We start from the raw sequence: 24,659 nt of genomic DNA, 5'->3' as shown, positions 1-24,659 counted from the left end.
CGGAGTAGAAGTGGTGGTCAGAATCGGTGATGTGGGTCAGGTCCAAAGTGAGTGGACATCTCAGTGACACCGGCGTGTGATGTGCGCGGAGCTCTCGCGGAGCTCTCGTCCTGTCATCCTGCCTCAGCTGATACAGGACAGTGGTAGCCACGGGGCAAACAAATCAGAGGAAGTCACAGTGACACTGGCTGAGAAGTTTACTGCGCCGGACTTCATGTCCACTTGGCAGCTCTACTTTATACTGTTTTACAGTAGTTTCTCTTAGAAGCCACAAAAACTTTCTTTCCTTTTTTCTCTCATAAACCGATTGTACTGATGTAATGTACTCACCCTAAAAGATTTGAACAGTTATTTTTCAGGATAAATGATCTTTTTGGAGGAAAAAAAACGGGAAAAACTTTCAGGTGAATGCATCACACTTGTTTCTTTCTCCATTCCATATTTTTTCACATACTTTTTCCTTGTCCTTTAATCTTTCCCAAAACTTCCCTTCCTCCATTATTTATTTCATTTCATTATTTTATTTTATTTCTTTTACAGGAGCGACCTGGCCAAGAGGTCAGCAACACACGTCATAATAAATACAAGTTCAAAAAGACAGATTACACATAATAAATTAAAAGTATTTAGTAATAAATTGTGTTTCAACCATTATCTGATGATAATGTCACTTTCTACTGCTCTGTGTTTGTTTCTTCTTTTTATTTTAGTGTTTCCGTCAAAACTGCGGCATTATACGATTTTTGTTACAGCAGGATCTGACTCTGCTTCACCTACGTTTCACATTTACAAAGCGGTACAACAACGAGCACAAACCTCACATCTGTATCAGGTCAGGATACAAAACAAACAAAACAAAACAAAACTTTTTTTTTTTCTTTCCATGCTGCCAAATTGTGTGGTGCAAAACTGCAGAGCTGGAAGTCTTTGACCATGATATTAGCTGGTGTCTTCTTGTGTCTGCCTAAACGGGGCATGTGTAGCCACGGGGCAGCGGCATATCAGAGGTGATCAGCATGATTCAGGCTGAGAGGACACACACACACACACACATGCACACACACGCACACACACATAGCCCTTTTTTTGTGTTTGTTTGCAGAGGTGGAATCAAATCTTGTTAAAGTTCCTAATAAAAAAAAAAAAACTCAGTTGACAGTGAAATCACCCCGTCTAATATAATAAATACTACATTGTTATAAAACACAATGTTGTTATTTTCAGCTTGTGAAAATACCAAAAAGATATTGACTGTCTCAACTTCCTGCCTCATCCAGCAGATATTCAGTCAGTTCCTAGCATTTTTTTTTAATGACCCCAGGTGTGCAGCAACATAAAGTGCAGTACATGTATTTGTAATGGCTGCATTCCATTTAGGTGTCATAGCTTAAGTGTACTAGAGAGACATCATTAAGAACCTCTGCATGTCCTGTTCATTTATTATTATTTTTTTTACATATAAGACTTCTTCAGTGAGATAAAAAAAAATTGTGGTGAAATGCAAAAGGTCTAAAGAATTCAAATTTTTGGCCTAACAGACATTTTTTTGTACTTAAACTAAAAAGTATTTTACCTTGTGTCTATAGTTGTGATGATGATTATATGGTAATGATGAAGTAAAACACCTTGATTTTTCTTCTAAATATATGATTAACAACAAAACAGTTGCAACCAAGTTCGTCAAATGTACCTATAAGAACTTTTAAGAAAGAGTTATTGTCTATTCTCTTTATATAATCTGTTTCCCTTTCTTGGCTGCTTGTCTTTCTTGGCTTATTAAACGATTCACTGCAGTGTACAGACTGTTTATCAAAACTGACAGTCAACATGGAAACAATAAATGTCCTTGTGTGTTCAGTTTTTATAAAGATAGGTTGCATGTTGACTCTTTTCATCCCCATCGTGTTTCTCCAAACATAAGGTAGCAGAAGCAGTAGGAATGAAAACACTGGGTATAGGATCACTCCATGGACGACCAATGAAGCTTCAATTAAACCCAACAATAACAAGCATGCCTTGAACTTGTTAACATTTCTCTTGCTGCTGCTGCTGCTGCTGCTGCTGCTGCTGCTGCATCTCTAAAGGCCAAACCCAAAAGAGTTTTGGATTCCAGACAGAGTTGAGGGATGATTAGACTGCTTCACTCAATTCTTCTCTCATCTGTCTCCTGGTGCCTTTAATATGCAAATGGTAGGTATGCAAAGCTCTGATGCTTTTATTTAAAAGACATGACCTCAGGCAATAACAGTAGGCTTCCAGGGAGAGCTCTGTTTTAGCATGAAATAAATAGTTGTTAAAGGGATCACACAAGTTCGTATCTTGAAAGATGAAAAGCTAATTGACATGAATAATTTATTTGTATTGCTGTATCTTAAAGATATCAAATAGAAGTGGATAAATAAAAGTTAAGTTCAAACATGATATCGCGCGCCGACAAGGCCCTCTGAATATTCAGAGGGAATTACGGCTTTCAGATTAGTCAATGTCCTTTTTAAACTCATAATGGCATTTGTCCTAAGGTCACTCCACAGCAATTATGAAATATTACCAGAATACTCAGAGGTATTAAAATAATGATCTCTGAATATGAATTATTATGTTGCTCCTGCAGTCTGGGATGGTACTGTCGGTGCTTTTTGGGGAAGGCACAAGCACAGAGATGACAGTTTAACAGTTGGCATCATCAAAATGTTCAGTTTTTAGTCAAAATGTGTGCTTTTACTTGTTTTTTGATAAAAAGTTACATTATTGTTTTGTTACAGCATTAATGGAATTGTTTGGCTACCAAATGAGTAAATGGTCAACTTTAATAAATGTAAGAAAATTAAGTTTGGTGATTTTATTTTTTTAGAAAATTAATCACCATCTTTCACATATGTTTTTGTTATTATTTGACTATTTTGGATCTTATAACAAAGAGTTTCCAATAAAGAAATGAAAAGTGCAGACAGGTGTGGTCACATTCTGGTGGTTTATTATTACTTTTGTCTGAAAAAAAAAATTGTGACGTGCTGCTCTTTTGCAACTTTGAGTTCTGGGTGTTTTACTAAAAAGGAGGAAAGTGGTTTATCCTCAATGATGAGTGATGTAGCTCTTGTTTTTGAGGAACACTATTTGTGAAAAAAGAGCGCTATTCATGAGATCAGTCTGTGATCCAATCACAATCTACTCGTGTGACCAACTGACATTTACCCAAAATGACGAAGACTGCCCACCAGACCTTCCACTCAGGCTAAAAGAGAGTTCTGAAAGGAATATAAAATTGTGTTTTGACCCCAGCATAGAGGAGGTCCACACAGACGTGTTCAATCCTACTCCATATCTCTGTTGGCATAGTTAGAATTCAGAAGAGCTCAGTTTTAATGGGAAGGCCCTTCTGATTTGAGAAAACCCACAATGCCCTATGTTGTTGTTGTGAACTTTTGACTGCGTGGGCCTGGCCTCGGCAGGCTGTGCTGAGGAGTCGGCAGCGGGGCGGAATATTTGACATTTCTGCTTGATGACAGCCTTCTTACTACTCTGGTTTCATACTGTATGTATCCTCTCTGTGTGGACCCGTGTCTCCTGTGGCAACACAAAATTTGATTTGGATGACAAATACTTTCCTGCCCCAGACTCTGGACCCACCCAGCTCGTGCTCACATCGAGGCCCGAGCAGTTTGTTTCAAGGCCTGTTTGACATAAGCTGGGCGTGAATTCTTTCAGGACACAGTGGTACAATCGCGCGGATAAAGTTTCAGTCGCGTACAGGCCTAAGTCAATAACTGTTGTTATGTGAATACTTTATTCAACACTTAATGGTGCGAAACCCCCTTAGATTGCCTTGGATTGTTGTCAGAAAACTGTTTTCCTGCTACACTGGTGCTACTATTACAACATTATTTGACCCTGAATCATTTAAATCACCTTCCATCCCCCTTCTGACACTCAATTAGAATTTCAGCATTTTGCAGATATGCCAAAATATACTTAGATGTTGTAATATAATTGGTTAATTAAATATTTGCTTCAACAAACAGTTAAACAGGTGTACCTAATAAAGTGGCTGGTGTGTGTGTGTGTTCATTTAACGGTTGAATGACATCACTTCCTGTTTGATGTCGTTTTACCTGGTCAGCTGTGGAGGGCATGCTGCTGAAAAGGTGAATCTTTGCTCCTTCTCTCAATTAAATGCTAAAACTTGTGTGTGTGGGGGGGTAAACGTCACAGTGTGTTGTAAAAGTTGTAAAGTCTGCAGAGTGACCTTATTTATTGTGGTTATGTTGACTAACTCATGTCTGAAATGTGTTTTATTGGTTAATTGTAGCATGCTAATATTTAGCGTGGCTAATATTTAGCGTGGCTAAGCTAACGGCCGGCATGCAGGTGGTTCTAATTAGCTCCATGTTATTTTGCCTTCTCTTTATTAAAGTGTGCTGTAGCCACATCTTATGAAGCTGCTATGCTAATATTATTTTATCATTTCTCCAGGTATATGAGCTTCCATAATTGTGTTGTTGTTGTTGTTGTTGTTGTTGTTGTAGTAGTAGTATTTGTTTTTGTTGACAGTGTCTTGTCCTGTGTGTTTGCTCCATAGAATAAAATAATATACTCCTTTTTTAGTCATGCAGTGGGAAAATTTGCTGTATAACAGCAGGCCAGATGTAAAGAAAAAGCTAATGATTAGTAAGCATGCCTCGCAACACCAGGAAATAAATAATTGTGTATGTCATGTGGATTAAAAGTGTTTTTGGTTTTGTTTGGTTTAACAGTGCTTGTTGTACACTAACAGTGGTAGAATTGACACAGAAAGCTCAAAAGCAAATGCAAGTTTTGTTTCTTTTGATTTTTTTTGTATGGAGATCTACTCTTGAGTTAGCTGGACCTGGCGAGGAGGGTGTAAATAAAACTAGTTTTTTAAAATAGAAATTGTGTCCACCCGGCGGAGAAGTGGCTAGTACTGTTGCCTTACAGCTCAAAGAACGAGGGGCTTTCTGTATAGAGTTTGCATTCTCCCTGTGTGGACTTGGGTTTCCTCCAGGAACTCTGGTTTCCTTCCGCAGTTCAAAAACATGCACAGGTTAAATTGACCGTAGGTTTGAATGTGGGAGTGAATGGTTGTTTGTCTCTGTGTGTTAGCTCTGAAATCTACTGGTGACCTGTCCAGCGTATACCCCTTTTGCTCAGTGTCAGCTGGATTGGCTCCAGGTAGACCATGAATGAATTAATAAAAATCATTTTTGTTTCTACTTTTACATGTATAGTGTATGTATGCTAGGCCCTTTGGCTGCCATTTTGTCCTGCCATGTTTGTACAGTAGCCTAAACGTACAAACCCTCCACATTAATGTCACTAATTATTTTATAATGGACCTTTACTCTTATCCAGAGGAAGAAGATGACCTCCCAGCTGGTGTGAGGTCGTCATCTCTGTCACCTCCACACATCGCAGATCAATCATCAGACCAAACCAGCTCTTTGTTAAGGTAAGATGATTTATTTTTGTTTAGGTTGGGTGATGAAACGACATTGTTTAACATGCTTTAAGTTATAACATAATTGCTTTATATACATTTCCTCAGATTTGAAGTTGTAAAGCACCATTCATAAAAATCATATTTTTATATTTATACTGGTCTGGACTAGTTTTCCATAGGCTGCAACTCCAATTTGGTCTGGGGTGTTCAGAATGTGATATGCTGCTGACCCTAGTAGGATTAGAAGTAAGAGTTCCTTAGTGTATTTCACTTAAAGTAAGTGTGATCATACAAAACCCTCTTCTGTTAAATCATAGCCTAAAACGATATTTTGAAGTCACCCAGTGTGGTAATATGATGAAGGATATGTAACCTCATTGCTCCTCTGGACCGAATAGAGAGTGTTAAATGAGAGAAATGTAAAGTCTTTGAATAAAGTAATACATTTGTATTGGGAGGTGAGCGGCTGACAATGAACCCCCTCACTTCTGGTTTAGCCTGTGAGAGGCCGACTTGTTCATCCCTTGTTATGCTGCTAATGTGTATGATTTAAGGGGGAATTATGCACATCTCAATGTGCCTATAAATGACATTATTCATGCACAGGTGCTGCACTAAGCAGCTCCTGAATGATAATTAAGATAATCTTTCTCTTTTTTTGTTCCTTCACGCTCGCTCCCTTTTCTCACGGATCCACTTTGTTCAGGCAATATCTCCTGTGTCAATACCTCGCTAGTCTGCAGCCCCTCTCCCCTCAGCCCATTGTCTGATCCTTATTCAGCACTAAAACCCGCACTAACAAGTGAGACCACGTCTGTGTTTCTCCCTCGAGCCCGACGGTATTTCTGTGAAATAACGTGCCAACTTGAATTAAAGTGAGAGAATAAGAAGAAAAAAAGTTTTGCAAGGCATAAACTTGGCTGTAGTGATCCTGAGGGAATTCACCGCGCAATGAATTTCTCAAATGAGAATATGAAGACATTGATGTTGAGCACTTTGCATATGATAAGCTCTTTATTTCCATCAAGAGAAATGATTAGTTTTTGAATGGTTAAGAAATGTTGGTGGGGAAAACTGATTCAAATTAAGGATATTTAGAATACATTAAAAAATAGATCTTTTTTTATAGGTGCTAAATTGTATCACAAATGTTTTAAAATCCAAATTTCAAATAAAATAAAATTCTCTAAAATAAAACTATTGCTGCAGAGAAAAGACACAAACCTCTGATTTTTTTTGGACAGTAGCAAGACACTTGGTGCCAAATCTTTGTGGAGAAAGGCATCATCACAGAGATAAAGTTAGTGAATCCAGCTTTGGTTGTGTTATTGAGGAACTCGAGGCTGCTTGGGGCTGGAACTCTGCTCCACTGTGGTAAACAGTGAGTGATGATTATCGTCGCTTACCGAGAGGAAATCCAGCTGTATTGTTTTAGCACAGGCCACTTGTTTACATGAAATTCTCTCCAGTGGATGGGCTGCGCTTGATTCAGTTTTCTTTTGTGTGCAAATCACTCGTTTTGTTTGTATTTTTTCGATTTTCTTGTTGTGTTATGCTCCTAGTTGGCTCCCTCTCTGGCCTGTGTTGTGAGGGAATCAATCCAGTGTCTTTGCGGCCTGCAGCTGGGTTTCATTACCCAGCTTTGCCACACCCTTTCATTTCAAATAAACACCCTGGGTATGTATACCAAAGCAGGGACAAATAGGAGCTGCAAATAATTCATAGCATTTGTTTTAAACCCCTTTGTGTGCCACATATGTGGAGTTTACCTCATTTATTTCCCTAGAACTGCCAGGTAAGGTGCCAACTAACATATGCGAATAAAATATATTACACCTTTAAAATATTAATGAAATTCAAAGACAATATTATAATTAACAAAGCAACCACTTGATTGTGTTACTCCTGACTTAATGCAACACATTTAAGTCCACTATCCAGCTCTGTTTTGGTCTCCTCCAACGTTTCATACGCATACTGTATGTGTTTGCCAACTGGTGTTTGTTTACTGCTTGGAAGTAGTAGTAAACTGAAACAGAGAATTTAAACGCAAAGATGCATAAAATGCTTGATGGAACCTATAGAAACTGCATTTAGGTCATAATTATCTGTGGTTCAAGCCATTATACTCATTATACATTATAATATGAAAATATGCTTCAGTGCAAGTTTAATAACTACTTTAACATTTTAACACTTCCCACTCCACCCATTTGGTTCTACAACAAGCTTAAATTATGCCCCTTTTTGAAAGTTAAGTTTAGATGTTTGCCAGTTGTTTGTAAAGAAAATATGCCATAAATTTTGCACTGTGGTTTTGCTAAAGGAAAACTGCATTTGCAGTAGTCATCATCTCCTCCACAGCTGACATAGTAAGTTGCTTTTTTTTTCTTCATCTGATGCCTCTATTCCTTTTAACATGTGCCTACAGTGTAAATAGTATGCACATAGATATAGAATCTAACATCATGAAATTAAGAATAAGAGAAGTGCAGAAAATCATCTGATCTGACCACTGATCTACAAGGCTTTTCTCATGATTGCCTTTGCCCTCCAACTCCCAGGGCCATAATATGAGTGTCTGCTCTCTGATGTACTTTGTGTCTAGTGTTTTTAGTACTGCTGTTTTCTTTGCCCTTTTTTTCACCACACTCTACCAGGTGCTTTATCAAATTTGTTGAATGTCTTCCCTGGTGAGATATTTGAAGGAGAATTAACTTCCCCTTAAACCCTGATTTCCCCTGCACTAAATCATATATGTTTGAACTGTGCCTCCTGGCTACAGTGTGTCCTGAAATGTCTTTAATAAGGATGAGAATGTTAAGGAGCTGTTATAGTTCCATTTTTAATTTAGAAATAACCAGGCAGAACGCTTGACTTCCAGAAAAAGGTTTTAAACACAACACATTAATCTCTGCTACTCTTTTATACATTTATGGATTGGAGTGTGTCTGGGCTCACATGTGTTTATGTTGTTGGTTTTTTTTAACATAATCAGCCACTGCTCTTCAAAAAAAAAAGCAATTACATATATGAGTGTGTGCAAGATGTGTTCACTGATATCCTGACTAAATTAGAAAAAAAAGGCACATTTTTAAATCATTGTTTCTGTCCATGCTATGAGCTTAATCTGAATATAATGAGGCAAAGACAAAAATCAATAATTATCTGGCTAATAATACATTCAGAGGAAGCCACTCTGTGCAGCTCTGTAGCACTCCAAAGAGCAGCAGGAATGTGTGCACAGGCCTCGCAGTTTTCACCTGATTACAGTGACAGAGGTTCATATTTGTTTTCATCGACTCTGTGTCTTTTCCTTTTGTTTTTGCATCAGAAACTGCAGCTTTTACTGACGACAGACAGTCTGAGAGTGTCCTTGTTGTACAGTCGCAGGTGCCCTGTTGTTTGAATGAAGCTATATCTGCAAATAGCTGGAGTGTTATTTTTAATTTTTTTCCCAGTGTGCGGGAAGAGAGCACACTAAAGTCTGTTCAGAATGAGATGCTGTTTTATGTGGCCATTAGTAGATTGGAGTTTTAGTTACACAAATCTTTTACAGAGGCAGCAATAATATCATTGGCTGAGTTAATCTGCAGTAGGCAGAGGCAAAGATATACAACTTTTCCTTTTCTCAGCGTGCAGTTTAAAGTCACACCGTGTTTTTTTTTGTTTAAGCTCACTTTGCAAATATTTTTTATAAAATTTATTCAACATGCTTTACATATTGCCCCAAGGGTGCATGTGCACTTTTAGTGTATAATACTGCATTTAAAGAAACCTTTAAATCTGAATGACAAACAAAGTTAGATCAAAATCAAATGCAACATTAAACAAAAAGAAATCCTTTAATATTTTCAAAGCTGATGGTTGTTGAATGACCTCAGGCTAACTTACCTACAGGCTAGCTACAGGCTTCTATAGCTTTAAGTGAACTTGGAAGGTGAACTGGGCTAATTAGTTCACTTTTAAAACTTAAATTTCTTTATTTGGCATTCTATAGTGGATTTCAGTGATGTTACCATCACAAAAAAGTACAGTATTGTTTGAAACCACATTGTGAGGGACAATATAGAGCTGTGATTACCTTCAAGGTCAGTAAATGTGTTTTCAAAGATTGTGCATCTATTTATTGTGAGCTTAACTGCCTAAAATTACCAAGAAATATAGAAGATTACTGTTTCAGATTTACTGTATCAGGAACACAGACAAACATATTTAAATGAATTATAGAAACCGGTAACATAAATTAGCCTAAGATAGTTTTTATTTCAACATCTTGAGAAGTGACATGTTTTTATTATGTTATAGGACTCGCCTTATGGCACTTTTCAACTATACACTCGACTCTACTGGGTTTGGTATCAGGCATGCTGTTTTGTTTGGTTTGATTCTTGCGCTCATGACTCTTCTAGTGACCACTCTCTGACCAATCAGTGGCAAGCAGTCGCGTCACATTTTCGTATAGGCTCAGCTCACTTGCAACCTCGCCAGAGCAGGTACCAAAAAAGCATGCAGGTACCAGGTACTATCCCTAATGGAAAGAATGGCAAAAAAATGAGGAGAGTTGAGTCTAGTCGTGCTAGAATTGTGTATTGGAAAAGCACCATTAGTTGCATGTTTTTGTCACAGATGACATTGAATTTGGCAAATTTATGTTTTCTCACTTTTTAGTATTTGGTTCCCTTTTAGTATCACAGCTTTGTCCTATGTTTTGCTTATGTTCCCTTTCTTTCATGGCACTCGACTCGGCTGTGTCCTCAAGAAGTGTTTACATATGTGAACGTGTGTTTGCATCATATCATTTCAATATCTCCATCTCTAAGATCTTACACAACTGAATCAAGCAAACACTGGAAGGAGAGATGTGTGTACGAGGGGGGGTGAAACATCTTTGTTCCCTCTGCTCTTTAGAAAGCTTTAGCCGTCCCGTCTTCACTGAAGCGTACAGGATGTGCCTGATGTTTCCTTGGCAAAGGAAAAGGTAAAAATAGAGAAGATTCATCTGGTTTGAGTTCTGCGGCACCACATTACTTTAGGGGTAGTTTTTTCCTGCTTTTTTTTTTTTGTTCAGCAGTCCTGGTCCCTTTTGTGTGATTGAAGCTCAAACAGACCAGGAAATGCAAATAATCCCAGTTCTGAAGACGTCCAGTGACGTGATTGTTGGGACGGTATGAGGAGGCAGGCCAGCTTGCCACATTAAAGGAAGAACTTCAGCAAAAGATGAGTGGAGACTGGGTTAAGTTAAGCGAGAGGAGAGGACTTCAAAGCATGCTAGGTTTGCCTGCCATATTGAGAGTGACGAGATATGTCTTTTATTAATAGCATTCACCAGAGTTTCTTGTTTCTTCTCTCAACTTAGTCCATTGTTCTCCAGTCACCACAATGTGGGGACAGAATGAAAGGAGCCATTTAAAGCTGCAGAGCAAATTACACCTTGATTAGATGTGAGGGGGGCAGTTGAAAGATTTACTGTTTGTGACTGTTTGACATTTGTTTTTCTCTGATAGTTTGGGCCCTTTACCACCTTTGTTTAAAACTTTCAAGTTGGCCAGAGTGTAAGATTTCAAACATAAAACAAATTCTTAAAACCTGGAAAGGAAAACGGTTATCATTGTGACTCTGTTCTCTGCACAGTTTATTATGTGTAAATGTCTGAGACCACTTTCCTATTCAATAGTACCAGACCTTTGGAGCCTTTTTGTGTTTTGATAGTCTTTCCTGGGCCCCAATGATAAACATAAATTATTAAATGTAAAAAAAAATGTAAGTAAATGTTAATAAATAATAAAGAATATAAGACTATAACAAATAATAAAAAGTTCACTACCAAAAAAGTGCCAAAGGTCTGTTCCAAAAGATATTTTTGTTTTTTATTTTTGTGGTGTGAATACCCTTTTATGAAGAGTCAAAATATGAATCTGTGATAGGATTTTGTGTTTTTATTCCCGTCAAGTACATCTGGTAAGATATCATTGATTCTTTTAACTTCTTGGTTGTTTCTAGTTGCATTTCATTTTAGAATTCAGCTATTCATGAGGAAATAGTTTTACAGGTAACCACTTTGTGGTGCATTTTTGTCAGTAAAAAGTGAAGTCAAGCTAATTTGGCTGTTTCGAGTCTTGTCCCTGAAATGTGATCAGGATGTGCTGATGAATCCTGTTATGTCTCGACATCGATGTCCCCTAGACATTTATTGTAATTTGGATCAATAGTAATTCATCTGCATCTTATCAGCAAATGTAATGTTTGTCAGGATGATGGCATCACTGTGGACACTGTCCACTGACGGCACAATTTTGGAAAGTGTGTTTGGATGTTACTTTATTTCCTTTCTTCTATCGACATAAGTTTGGCGCCGTCTCCTAAAAACTCTTTAGTTATAATTTAGTTGCAGCGGTCGTCTTCATTCATATCCACCCCTGTACGGAAGTGCATCAGACACTATTTCAGAGATTTCTGATTTGCATATTATAATGCAAGCACTGCCCGTCATTCCCTTTCCTCATTAAACATCCAGTGTCTTTGCATTCCTTTCGTCTGTTTTTAGAAAAAGGAGAGTGGAAAAAAAATCTTGATTCGACCGCTTTAATTCTCCTCAGCGGACTTGTAATTGGTATTTACGTGATTGGCTTTTACACTGTTCGCTGCCTTTCCCATAAATCCTTGTCAATCTAAATTCAGTGTAGCATGTTATCAAGCAAACAGAAACAAATAACACCACAAAACACCACAGTAAACATTCCATAATTGACTGTTTAGGAGCGTGATCATCAGTTAGAGTTTGATTTGAGGATGTAATCTGCTTTTGTGGATGCCAGGCCATTCAACCAAAATGGACACGAGAGTTAATGCAGCTCTAACCTCTGAGCCATTTATGCTTGTTGAATGCACTTGTAATGATTAAGTTTGAAAGAGCCATGTTTTATCATCGTCCAACATAAGAGTTGACAATCTTAAGACCTTCAACTAGAAATAATTAGGATCTATTTGAATGCTGAGTGTGGCGCACAGTGCGGAGAGAAGAGCTAAGCTTGTTAACGAATGTGGAGGCAATTAAATGCCCCCCCCACTCTGTTTATGTTTTTTTATCACCTGAAAATTGATTATAATTCCCAGCATTGCTTGACCATAAAGTTTTAAAATCTCTGCCAGCATAATTGAAAATGCTTTTTGTAAATGTGGTGACTCAAGCATTGTTTTCTGGAGGTTTCAAATTGATTCCCCACAAAAGACCAAAAGTATATTTAGTTCCCACAGATCCCACATGAAACCTGAGCAGGCGACGTGTTAAAATTAGTCCATGCTGCTTATTTGAATGTTTTCCCCCTTTCCTCCTCCTTGTTAATTTCTCCACATAGTTTAACATTAAAAATCAGGTCAACCTTTAAGATTTATGAGCAGAGAGAAAAAAACGAATTAATGGTATGCTATTTTTATTCAGTCAGTCGTCTGTTAATTTGGTATGACCTTAGTCAAAGGCGGTGAAATAACAAACTCTACTTACTTCTTCTTAAGACCAAACCCCTGGTCTCCCATGTTGCTTTGCTGAGGATGTGAAAATAGAAGGGCCTGCTGCCAGCCTGCCTCTCTTTAACGCTTATCTGCAAAACTCAACACACAGGATTTTCAGGACTTCAGTAACACTGAGAAACGAATAGCCTTTCATCTAATTTCATAGCGTATTGTTTCATTTACGCATTTCTTTTATTAATTTGAAAATCGGGTTTTGAAACAATAAAAAGGCAGCTCAAGTATTAAGTTTTTAAAATACGTCCTGACAGCCAAATGAGGCTACTCGTCATCCTATTTTGTCAAAAAAAACATTGGCCGAAATGGAGACCATAAAGGTCGCCGCGTCGTCCCTGATCGTCTTTGTCCATGAGGCAAAGCAGAGGTGCATCACCTCCTTTATTTCCCACCTTGCTCTCACTGATGAGTTCCCAGTGTGACTCTCCTCATGACAGCATCCAAATCCAAATTTTACAGCGGCAGTGACCTGAGTGCTCACCGCCCCCCCAGTGAAACATCGCTGCAGGGGGTTCTCTTTACAGAGAGGCTAGAGGGGAGGAGGGGGATGGCAAAAGTTTGTCACCGAGCGACAGATCTCCAACAGCAGAGGCCTTTGTGTCCAGGTTGCTCATGCTCTGAAACGTGGTAGAGCCAGGTGGCCTCTGACCTGACCTCTACTCTCAGAGAACCGGTGGGCAGAGAGGCCGAAATAAAAAAAAAAAATGAAAGGAACAGGCAAACTTGGTTTGAAGAAAGGATCAAAATGGAGAAAGGGGAGATGGAGGGGGGGTGGCTTCATGAAACAAAGTGTTCAGAAATAGGTCAACCAGTATCTCATTTTTCTTGCTAAGCTTGTAATCACCCTTGACAGGCACACTGTGGAATGGTTCTTTCAGTTGGAATTCAGGGCTCCTTGTTGAATTACAGACCATAACCGTCCATCTCAACGTGTAAAGCAACATTTGGAGGACAGAGCTTCTTTGATCTTTCTATATTGCTGATGAGGATGCATTACCTGTTGTGATGGTTTTTTGTTGAGACAACTTGATGTTTTCAGTGTCTCCACAGAAGCAAGAAAGAGACAGTGCTGATGTTTGCTCAGGGTTAGCCCAAGTGCTTCTTTAGAGAAGACAATGGATGGATTCATTCACTCCCTTAGACCTTTCCAACCACATTTTCTTTTACCAAACACAAGAAAAACACACTGAAACATGCAGATTGGATTCTGATATAGGAATCATTACAAAGTAGTTCCAATGATAAGATGTTGAAATCAAACTTGGTGGTATAAGATCCTGTTTTTGTAAATAAATGCGCCTGTTGAAGTTTCTAATCATTTATTCAGTGATAAACCAAACCAGAAATGTTTTTGTTTCTTGAACTTCATTTTTTTTTACCAGAAAACAATAAGTTCTCTATGAATTTTTTGCAAAACTAGATCAAAGTTCAAACTGCCTGGAAATAATTGTGTGCTGCTGATGACTGTTTATCAGGAAGCAGCTCCCCATCTCATCGTGTTCTTGTTAAGCCACCAAGGGACTGACTATCACCCATGGGTGGCCAAAGGATACTGTCGCTAATGAGGTGTGCATAGGCCCTGTGGGTAATGGTAGTGTCACGCCAAAGCTTTTTGACACCTCAGGGCAGCCGTACAGTATGGCCCAGGCCTCTACTGTCGCCTTGCATTCATTTGACACTGAAACAATGAAACCCGTCGACCATAAAACTTGGTTTTCATTGGTAGTTTTGATCCCTTCCACCCTAAATACGCATTAAAATATGCATTTTACCCATTATGTCGGTGTTAATCAGAAGTCTCTTTGAGAATGTGCCCATTGTTGAGTGAGTCTGTTAATTATGACAGCTCAAAGTGCTGCTGTATTCTACTGACTCATAAGAAGCGTGATTATTCATCACTACGATAAGAATTAATATGCAGCAAGGCATGCTCCCCAAGAAAGATTGTTGTTCCTCTTCCACCAAATTTGAATGCTCCAAATTACACATTCAATCCATCTTTGTTTGTGTATTTAACCCTGTTAAACATGGCAGCACTCTGTGACTTTTAAAGACCCGTGGCTTATTGGACTTGGAGCTGGCATCACTAAGTGACAATTTGGATTGTGTTTGTTATCAAATAAACACTTAATGTATCCGTGGATGTAAACAAATGTTCATCCTCCACCATGCATCTGGAAGAAATAAAGCTGAGCTGCAGAGAAGTGTTGGAGAGCTTTCCAAGCTCAGAAAGTGTTCATGCTACTGTATTTTTCGATGATGAGAAGAACACAGTATAGTTACAGTTTCTGATGATATAATAGATTGACCTCAGCTGAAGAAGAGCAGCACAATGAGAGATGCTCTGTAAGCCCTGAAACTTTAACAGTGAAGGGATCAGAAACCCCTGCTGTTTGTAACCAGAGCATTTAATCAAACTGGCATTAGTTTGGTGCTCTAGCTTAAACTTTGCTTATACCTTCCAATCCTTGCAAGGCACTTGATATTGTTGACAGTAGCTCCGAGTTCAACCATAGACTCAGCAACTAAAAGGATAATATGGGCTTAAAGAGCTTTTTATAACCTGGTTATTCACTCTCTTCCACTGTCAGCTTAAACGACACACCAACTTTAAACACCTGGCCAAGAGTTCAAGAAGTGTACAACCAGGACATATTTACTGACTGCAGATTACCACAGTATTTCTGTATTTGTCACCTTGTAAGCTATGGAAGTGTTGTTGCTTTCATCAACATCCTAGAGCACCTGATAGAAATGCACTTTGTTGATCATGGAATAATCTGGTTATTCCTCTATTTTCACAAATATTTATCATAATTTCGATATCAACCTTCATTTTCCACTGTGTTTTTGATAGAATATAACAGAAGGGACCATCCCTTCTGTTATATTTTATCAAAATATTCTATGTTCTTGTAGATATGTTTGGATATGGAGATTAAATGTAATGTTCTGTGTGTGTGTGTGTGTGCTATATCTGTGTTGGGAGGAGATGATTTTGGCCAATTATGTTTGACCACACTGGCTGACTTTTTGCTTTTTTAAAAGATGTACAGTAATTCATACATGTGGAAATGCTTCATTAACACAACATTTCAAATCTGTCACAGTGAATATTGAAAACAACCGCAATTACGTTGCTAAAAAATACAATTAGATTTTTTTTCCCCAAAAATGTAGCCCGAGTTTATCCTCCTAAGACGGACCATTAGCTATTTTACGCTACACTTGTATTTAGATCCTGTTGTGCAAAAGGGGCAATTGTGTGTAGACACAGTAGTGCAAGTTTGACTTTGCTCATTTTTCCAGCATGGCATCGTTCATTTAGCTGGTTTCATACTTGTATAGAATTTTGCAGAACTTCCTTGAAACACTGCCAGCCAGAAAATAAAACAGAAGCAGCATCTGATTGGCTGAAAACCAATTTCAGTTGCATGCAGCAATGAGACGAACCTTCCATCAGATCAGAGCGTTCATAAGATATCCCTGCAGCTAGTTCAGAGGCTGCAGAGTGGTGTGTTTGTGCATGTGCATGTTTGTCAGCATCTGTGTGTATATGTGAATGGTTACGTATACGCGATAATATAACTGAGAATCATGATGCAAGCTTTTCGCCCAGAGTGTTTTTGAGCTCATTTTCAAATGGTAATTTGCCTTATCCGAAGCAAACTCACCGAGTGTAAGTAAGTGATTATTTGCATGGCTGACAATCATTTGGCATGCCTGCGGTCTTTTTCCAAACTGTTCTAGTTTGTCCAGCCTTTGAAGGAAAAAAAAAACTACTCAGTAAGGGCCAGTTTTCTTTGAAAGATCCTTTCATTTACCTTATCATTAGACACAAATGTGGCATAGTTAACAATGACTGGGGAAAAAAAGGAAAACAAATTCAACCAGAACTTCTTCATAAGCCTCATTCAAGGCTTTGCATCCAAAAATTTTTTTTCTTTTTTTTTTATCTGTGGACTAAAACAGTTAATCATTTTCAGCAGTCATTTTTGTTTGACCACCTCATGTTTTTTATATCAAAGCACATTAGCACAAACTTTCTGTGCCCCTGTTTAATTGGTTATTATCCCATTAGTGGCATTGTGTTTGTTGGTAAAGTGCAATAACAACTGGTAGCACAGACAGAAGAACAATGCAGTGATTTACTATCTGCTCTCCCCCTCAGTCACACTCAAATGTCAGCCACAGACTCATCAATGCCCCTAACCCTGAGCACGCCCCTGAGACACACACACAAACACACAGCCCACATGACTACACTCCAGCACAACATCAGGGCTTTCAGAAAACCACGATGTGAGGATACATTTGAAGATGGATTTTCCTGAACAGCAATCAGTATTATTATATTGTTATACAAGATGTGAATGGTCTCCTTTTTCCAATTTAATCGTAGTCTCTTTCAAACAGCCATTGTTAAGTTTGTAATGAGCAAAATGTAATTATGGTAAAAGCAGAGTTTTGAAATAATTTGGTCTTAACATTTAACCTTGTTGCTTATAGCTGAAGAAGAACATTTTAATTTGTATTTGTGGCAAGTCCATATCAGCAAACATGCTCTACACAATGTGGAACAAGCAATAACTCTTCATTTAATTCAAGTCAAAGAAATTGAACTGTTGGACTCAAAGACCTGATCATATGTTCTTCCGTTCTAACAGCCGCATTGATCTGAAGCCACACATTTGAGTAAAACACAAATACTCACTTTCCTTGACACTTGTTAAGTCAGACTTTTGGATTCTGGATTTTAATGTTTGTACAATTATTGTATATGCAAAGGCATGTTAAATTCATCATGCACCAAATATTTGCATAACATTTACCTGCTACTGGTTGTTTGGGGATGACACTTAAATAATGGCTGTTGTAAAATCTTAAAAATAGACGGTTAAGCAAAAAATATGTCTGCAGAAATATTCCAATGCAGCTAGAGCACAAACATCTTCTCTGTACTGATCATATTTGAAAAATTTTAAACAGTTAGAAACCCTGGGGAAACTAAACCAAATGTTTATAAAACAACCAGTAACAACAGTGGAAATGGGCCACCATCCTGCATTCAATACATGTCAATAGCACTCTGGTATAGGTTTTTCCCCTCGCACTGAGAAGTGGGAGGGGGGAAGCAAAAGTCATAGGAGAGTCCTTCATTTGCCATGCTCATCCATCAATCAGTATTTAGGACATTGACAAGTGGTAATTTAATAACTAGTGACCTGGGCTGGCAGGAAGCCGGCACGACAGACAATACAAACTCATTTATCATGGGGGAGCGATGGTGCTGTGCTGCTGCGGATCCTCTCTCTGATCTGTGATTGTCGCCCCCTGAGTCACCCTTGGTGAAACACTGAGGGGGTTAGCACACATGAAGCTCAGTGCCGAGATAAGACATTTAAATGCAGCTGGATACTGTAGATGCTGTGAGAAAAGCTGCACCGAGACTCGAGACTATCTTGGGTTACCGTGTTTATGACTGGAAGTCAACACGACACTTTAACCCTGATTTTCACGTTTAATTTCTCTTCAAGCTGCTTTGAAGTTTGCAGAAACCCCCATTTTCCACAGTGTAAATCAACATGACACATGTGCAGTGCATCTACTCGTTCCAGCCTTTCATTACACTGCTCCATGATGCTTATATTGAGTGAAATGTTTAAACACAAGATTCCATGTTTTTTTTTTTTTTATAGCTGCACCATTACATCACATGGAAATGTTTGAGACGCCTTGTGCATAATTTTTTACACATTCCCTCAAACAATAATTGCACCTAATTATGTTTGGAAACTGTGTTGTTTAGAATACTGTGTGAATTTGAACAGAAAATGGACTGACTTTTTGCGATTAAGTGCTTCAGACTTGAAATTCCGTCTTCATTACTTTAAATTCTGGTTTGTCTTTCTTCCACGGGTGTGGTCATTGGTCGTTTTTCCCTACAGATGACACGTGAGGCATATTTAGGAAAAGTTGAACCACTTGTGAAATGTAAACTATTAAATCACAACACATTGTCAGTACTGCAGTTTAAAGGATAGTTTTTTGTTCTTGACTATTGCTAAAAAAATGTTTGATAACCTTTTTAAATGTTTACTTTGTTTAGGTGTTGAAAAAGTTCTTCCACCACATGTTTTAACCTTTGCTTGTATGGAGAAAAATGTTGATCTTCAACAAACATGAAGAACGGGAGGAGGTTATTTTTGCCGGTATGAATTTAAATGTCTCTACAGACAATCCAGGTTCAGCTCAGGACTCCCGACACCCTTGTTTGTGCTCGGTTTTTGCTGCACTGATCTGAGTTTGCCCACGTTCAATAACAATACGTACCTTTATGAGCTTCTGGTTGCATTGCTGCCAAATTGCAATCAGTGGGCAGGCGTCCACATGAGCTGTCATCAGGTCAGGGTGCGGTGAGTTAGCAGACCCGCTTATGACTCACCCACTGTGTTTGACTTGTGAGGAGGCAGTAAAAGCTGTAATGTGGATTTTAATGTGCCTTAATGGTGTCTTGTTGGTCTCGGTTGCTTCTGTCTGTCTGGTTGAGCCAGTCGTATCACCTGTGAAAGTGACCATAATAAAGGAATGGTGATGCTGTTGACGATGTTTTAAAGTGACACGCTCCTGCATAGTTATGCCCTTGCTGACCGGGTAACCTTGTTTATCAAGGCCGGGCTGCGTTAATTATGTCAGCACTAATGCATGATCATATAGAGTGTGATTATATGGGCATAGCGTGCAGGGCTTAAAAAGCAGTAGCCGTTTTCCTGGCTTTTACAGTATTGATGTTTGATGGAATAGGTGTTTGTATTTAGTATTGAACAATTAAGTGATTTATTAAATGTTTATTTTATTTATTTATTTTTTATTTTTTATTATGAGCGTCACATGCTCACACCACTGCTAGTGTTTAAAAAAAGGCAATAGTTTTCATGAGCCATTTCCAGTATGAACAATTAAGCTTGAGGCAACGTTGCACAAGCCTTAACTCTGAATAGTGAAGTCGGTCAGCTCAGGCTGCAGTCCCGGAGTCCAGTGGAAATCAATGAGATTCTGATTAGTGCTGGCCAAAGGAACGCTCACAATTATTACCAATGAAGGGGAATTAGATCAATCAATTTTTTTCTTTGGCTAGGGGACTTCAAATCCTGCAGCTTGATCAAATTTAAGATCAAGTCATCAGTTGAATTTCCGCTGATTTATAAATAAGACAATTGCCCCCCTCGCCTCCACTTACCTCACTCTGTGTCTCTGCTCTCACTCGCAGTACAACACTTTTATTGCTAAGTCAAACCTCCTCCTTCCATTTTTAAATTGCCTATTGAGTGGATATCTCTGTGGACTCACCAGTGTACCATTTGTATCCCCTTTCTGCATCTTCTTATTTTTAAGTGGGTAAATGTTTAAGGTATTTACTCTGTGCAGCAAACATGTCCGTGTGATTTAATTGTCAAAAGATGGCCAGGTTCACATGCAGATACAGCATCACTTTCTCAAGGCATATCAAACTCATTACAGTGCCTGTGATAACATGTTATGAATGCATCTTTACATGTAGAAATAAAGACTTATTTTATGAATTTCAGGAAAAAACACCTCAGATTTCACATACTGACAATCAAAATAATTTATCCCCCTTTCGTCAGGTGTTTTCCCCTGGTGGGAGGAAAACAATACTTGTGTGTAATTTCTAGGAGATGACAGAAAAGTGTTGTCATTTTTACATTTAATGTTCAAAGACAGAAAAATACCTGTCAACACTTGTCATTTGAGAAAAGTAACAATTCTACACCTTATGATTCATGTTACAGTGCTTTTCTCACCATGGTTTGTGAAATTGCAGGTGATAATCCCCCCCCCCCCACACACACACACAAAGACAGTACATTATCTCAATACAGATGTCTTGTCTGGCATTTGAATAAATGAAGGAGGGTTTTAAAGGTACCCTTAATCAAAATGAAGTAGAAAAAAAGTCATCCACACGTACTATCTGTGTTAAACCAGCACCTCAGCTAAGTGTTTTCTACTGGGTGTTTTTCTTCTCAGTTTTTTAAAGGTACCTTGCATAAAATTTCTATTGTTGCAACTATTAAGATGCAACAATCTACTTGCATCTTAATAGTTTTGTTTTAAGTTACACAAAGTGGTCCCAATTGGTTAAGCAATGACTCTGGCTGTCCGAAAGGTTAAATTCCATTCCTATACACGATAAAATGTTTAAACTGAAAAATAAAAATCCTCACACAGCTAAACCCAGATTGGCAGACAGCATCAGCACCTCCCCCAGTTCAAATGAGGCAACCCTGCTGATTGGAGGCTGTCCATTTCAGCTGCTGCAAACTGGCCGCATTTCACACATGTGACACATTTCACTCATTGTTCAGTGAGGGAAGCCAATCAGGACCAAGTCCAGCTGTTATGTATATCTTGGGTTTTGTCCGAAAACTGTCTGGAATTAATGCAAAAATTAAATTGACCCTCTTAAAGACTTATTTAGAAATACCACTATTTTGTGTGTAAAGGGCAATGCTGCCATTTCTGTGTATCTATAAAAAGCTAAATGGACGTTCACCTTTCCTGTTGTGTATAATGCCATCTGAGTCAATGACATCTAAAGTTATCCTAACGGCATGCTAACAATAGCAAATATGTGCCCAGTGCTGTGGTAGCAAGAAAACTACTAGGTGTATGAAATTCAGCAGTAGTGCATTTTATATTACATGCAATCAATAATATCTTTATTTTTTTTGGTTTTGACAAGAACATAAGTAGTCGATATCCTTTAACAGTGTGGTTTTAATTGCAGAACAGACAGAAATACTGTTCTACTATATACATAGCAGGGTATTGGAGAGGAGCTGAGGAATTCTGACCACAGTGCCTAGAAAATGAAACAAATAACAAAAAAAGAAGAAAAAATTTAATATTAGTCACCTTATCTCTTGGTCCATCCTAATCTGATTTTGCTATACAAGTGTCTGAAGTATATGTGAGGAAGAGGAGGATGATGAGAGAGCAAATTATTCTATTGGAAATAAATCTGCCTCCTGTGAAAAGTCTGTAACTGAATTTGCTCCGCCTATTTACATCACTGTATTTTAACGTTGCTGTAATGGTGTTACTTCGAGCTCAATATTTTCTTAAAAAGTTTAAATCATTAAGTGTTGCTTATGGATTATATCAGTGACACAATGCTTCAGGAAAACAACTCTTATTTTCTTTAAATGTAAGCAATTGAGTACTGAACTACTTATGTAAAGTGTCGAATTGTTGAAGATAAACATTCAGATGCTCTGCTGTAAGGTAAATTGTGCAGCAAACAAGCAAGAGCAAAAAAAACAAAAAACTATTGAAAGACTTAGTTGGGGGGGCTAGTGTCTCCATGTTTTCTCTCTGTTAGCATAACCACACGTGGCTGACCAGCGTGGCTGGAAGAATGCTAGTGAGAGGTCATGTGATCATGTAGGCCCACTTGCGGTTATGTGACACTGAATCCTGCTCACTGCTGCATCAAGGAGGGCTTCTGCTGCAGGCATTCAGGGAATGTGTAGTGTTTCAATGTGGGTTTCATGCAATTTTTGTGATTTGTCATTTAAATACGCAATACTCAAATTGCATATCTTTAAAACAACAATTACGATATCGTCTTAGACGATATATCTTTCCCACCTCTACATACAATGTCAACTTTTGTTATCCAAGATGACAATGTATGTTTCAGAACTTTGTAATAATCTGGTTTAACTAGCTCAAAGATGCAGGAATTCAGGTGCAGTCCATCTGAAGTCTGTTTTTCCTCTCAGTTAGCTCACACAGCCGCCTTGTGAGGCAGAACAAATTACTACCACTACAACTACCTGCTCCTGCTCTGTAAGAGTCGGTATCATGTTTCTCTGCTCGGGGACAAGCTTCACCTCACTAACAGCTGAGACCCCCCACTCCTGGTGTTTATGTGCGTAAGTCACCTGGAAACCTTGTGTAGTGGAAGTATCAGCGGGGCGCAGGTTGCACTTTTAGCCCCAGGGAGCCAGTGTGCTGCGAGGGGAGGGGGCTGCACATCCTCACGGCTCAGATGGGATTACAGGTTGCTAACACTTGATGACACAAGCTGTTTCCAACACCTCACCCACCTTGTGTGTGACTCAACTCGCTCACTCCCAGGTTCATCACACACTGAGAAACACACACGCCCCCAAAAGCTGCCGTTTACGTGCACTGAACCCACGCTTAATCACAAAAATTAACTTGTGTGTGTACATGCGTACATGCAGGCTCGACTTCTTACACGCATGTATGGGCATGTGCATTGCTACACACACACACACACACACACACACACACACACACACACACACACATCAAACTGTGTTTTGGCAAATGGAGGAAGTAAGCAAGCATGAGTGAACATGTGAAACCTACTGTTATACACACATGGAAACATGCACACAAACAAAGGGGAGACAATCCTATACTTATAGTTGTGGTCACGTTTACACGCATGACTGTAAAAAGGCAAGCCGGCATGCACGCATGCATTTAGAAAAAAACAATCCTAGCTAACACACACACAGGCACACACACAGAGACAGCTCATCTCACTAATGGAATCAGTGTGAATCACGAATATCCACGGTGTCATTTCTTATTGCACTATCAGTGTTTTTAATTGACCTTTTTATGATCGCTGGGCCTCAGATGATGTTCATTACTGTGGGAAAGTTTGATATGAATTACATTTCCAGTCCAGGAAGAGGGGACCTTCCATGTAAAGTTGATTAAAACTAAATTTTTACGTAAAAGTGCTTTAAAAGAACTAACAGTGTCCCATCTTCATAATTGAGTTTTAGAGGCATTTGCAGCTTGATAAACAGTCCAGATGAAAGGCCCATTTGTTTTGGCATTAATAGTTTTGGCAGTAGTGAAATGTAAGCATATTTTATTTTGACATTCAGTACTGGGTACATGCTTCAAGTTTATGCTATATAATATACTCTATGCATTTTCTGCTTATTATTTATTGTTACGAGGACTTTATTTTATAATTCCAACACACAGAGGAAGAAAAATTATAAGCTTGTGCTGAAATGGTTGTCCCTGGTAGCTGGACTCGTTGCAGACTTGTGACAAATAACAGATCAGAATCAAACCAAGACGGGTTTCATAAATAAGTATTAATGCTATCCCACAATTGTAAATAAGAGACTGATTCACCCAAGTCTGCAGCCCACAAAACCTTACCAGATGTGGCAGCCTAAACCTTATTGTGCAAAATCAGCCGTCTCTTTTGAAAAAGTGTGTGCAAAGCTCCTCAAACAATGGTTAATGTATTCGCACATGCAATATATATGAAAATATATGGCCTCTGTAGTTTTATTAACATGTAACATTTAACTGGAAACATTTCAAATTATTTTACTGTATTTATAAAACTATCGGTGTGCATAAATTCAGATGCAACAAAGTTTAATGACCCGCACTCACCTCGATCTGCCGAGCACTGCAGGCCTCACTTGCGGGGTAAATTAATTTTCTCCTCCTCCCTGTCGCTTTCTTTCTCCCTCTCAGTGCCTAAAGTTATTTCATATCCACACACATTCAGATTCATTATTACCTGCCCACCGCCCACACTCCTCCCCACTCCCCCAGATATGACTTTGAAAGACCACCGTAT

At 38.6% G+C, this 24,659-nt stretch overlaps 1 long non-coding RNA gene across 2 annotated transcripts in view; it reads left to right on the top strand.

The window, feature by feature from the left end:
• The first annotated feature begins 4,099 nt into the window (after positions 1-4,099).
• Positions 4,100-24,659, top strand: part of LOC131440753 (uncharacterized) — a 158,742-nt gene continuing 138,182 nt past the window's right edge. For both annotated transcript variants that reach the window (XR_009231450.1, XR_009231444.1), the window contains exons 1-2: positions 4,100-4,142; positions 5,368-5,464. This is a non-coding gene — a long non-coding RNA (uncharacterized LOC131440753). The remainder of the gene's footprint in view (positions 4,143-5,367; positions 5,465-24,659) is intronic.

This window comes from Solea solea, chromosome 2 (assembly GCF_958295425.1).
Source record: "Solea solea chromosome 2, fSolSol10.1, whole genome shotgun sequence".
Lineage (NCBI taxonomy): Eukaryota > Metazoa > Chordata > Actinopteri > Pleuronectiformes > Soleidae > Solea > Solea solea.
The sequence above is the reverse complement of the archived record's forward strand: the minus strand, read 5'-3'. Positions and strand labels throughout refer to the sequence as shown.